We start from the raw sequence: 1865 nt of genomic DNA, 5'->3' as shown, positions 1-1865 counted from the left end.
AGAGAGGGGCAGAGACAACCAGAGTGCCAGCTGTCCTGCACGTGGACTCTGCCCTTCCCCTCCCTGCCCACTGCTGAGAGAGACGACTGAGCCGGCCCCTCAGGAGTGGCAGCTGCTCCTTGTTGGGGGCAGCCACCACAGTCAGGCTTCCACAGAGTGTGGCTCTACCCTTCCTCTTAAAGACCTGAGCAACCCCTGGGGTGCTCAGACTGTGGGGTGCTCAGACTGTCAGCTCCCTGCTCGCCTGGCCTCCAGGTGCCTCTCATTGGGCTGCTGCACCAGAGCAGTGCACACCCTGGAGCAGAGGGACATCACACCTGCTTGAACCCCACAGGCAACCCGGGACGGGCAGGGTTTTCCCCGGCAAAGGGAGAGATCTCCAGGGACCCGGGGACGAGTGTGCAGACTATGTCCCTGGGACACGGTAGTGCTGTTCAAGACACAGAAGGGAGATGTGACAACCAGTCTCAGGAGGGGGGCCCCTGGGCAGACAGGGAAGGGATCGGTGTGGACCCAGCCCACACCAACACATGGTCATGGCGCCCTGGCCCCCACACTGGCACAGGGACACGGTGCCCTGGCCCCCACACTGACACAAGGACACGGTGTCCTGACCCCCACACTGACACAGGGACATGGTGCCCTGTCTCCCACACTGACAGAGGGACACGGCACCCTGCCCCCCACACTGACACAGGGACACGGCTCCCTGTCCCCCAAACTGACACAGGGACACGGCACCCTGCCTCCCACACTGACACACAGTCATGGCGCCCTGCCCCCCACACTGACACAGGGACACGGCCCCTGCCCCCCACACTGACACTGTACCCTGTCCCCACACTGACACACTGACCCAATGCCCTGTCTCACAGAAAGGCCATGTCCCTGGACACGTCAGGACCCTGGACAAGGAGGCTCCCAGCCTGAGGTGCTGTGTGTGTGGCTCAGCCAGTTTGGGCTCCTGCCACCTAGCAGTTGCCTGAGGGAGGCTGTGGAGCATGGAGGATGGAGAAGAGCAAAACCCGCTCCTCACAGTGAGACCAGAACCTCAGAGGACCCTCCGCTCCAAGCAGACTTTATGGCTGGGTGGAGCCTCCTCAGCCCCTCTCTGCTCGCTTTCCCCAGAAACCTGGGAGCAGACCTTTGACCCCTGCCAAAACAGCAGCTCACCAGCCTTTGTGGAGTCGGAGGGCTGCCCCCGCCGTCTGTCCACCCAGGCCTGCACAGCCTCACGCGCACACTTACACGCCTCTAATGGCAGGAAGGTTTACGCAGCCGCTCACAGCACAGGCCTCGCTCTCTCTCAGACAGGTGTGCTGGCTCGTCCCACAAACACCACCTGTGTCCTGGCATTAAAGGGCAAGTGCTATGCAGTCCTGAGGGACAGAAGGCAGTTCAAAGATCTCCATCATTGCTCACCACCAACAGAAAGGGAATCCGCGCACACACCCAGCTCAGCACCGCAGAGGAAGCGCCGCGCTGAGAACGTCACAGCCCAGGCCCCGTGGAAAACCGAGACCCCGTCAGGCCACCACAAGCAAAGCCCCGGGCTCTTACCCAACACGCGCTGCAGACGCACAGCTGTGTGCGCGTGGCTGGAGCCATCTACATGAAAGGAAACGCCAGAACAAGAAGCAGACAGCTGCCTCAGATGAGAAGGGCTCGCTGAAGACAGAGGTCTGAAAACAGCTATGGACTGAAAGCTCAGAGAAAACTCACCTTGTTAGTGCAGTGGCCCTTCCTGCCGTGCTGCCAACACCGGAGCCCTGACTTGACCTTTACACAAAGTGGCCGAGTAACAAAAACACCAGTACTCACTAAATAACCCCCTTTTGTTTTGAAATAAAAACAAAAACAAGTAG

At 60.2% G+C, this 1865-nt stretch overlaps 1 non-coding gene across 1 annotated transcript; it reads right to left on the bottom strand.

The window, feature by feature from the left end:
* Positions 1-113, bottom strand: LOC128587057 (small nucleolar RNA SNORA17). The gene has a single exon (XR_008380484.1). It is a non-coding gene; the product is annotated as a small nucleolar RNA SNORA17 (small nucleolar RNA).
* Between the last annotated feature and the right edge of the window lie 1752 nt (positions 114-1865).

Source organism: Nycticebus coucang, chromosome 5, assembly GCF_027406575.1.
Source record: "Nycticebus coucang isolate mNycCou1 chromosome 5, mNycCou1.pri, whole genome shotgun sequence".
NCBI lineage: Eukaryota > Metazoa > Chordata > Mammalia > Primates > Lorisidae > Nycticebus > Nycticebus coucang.
Note: the sequence above shows the minus strand (reverse complement) of the source record. Positions and strands in the feature narration are given on the sequence as shown.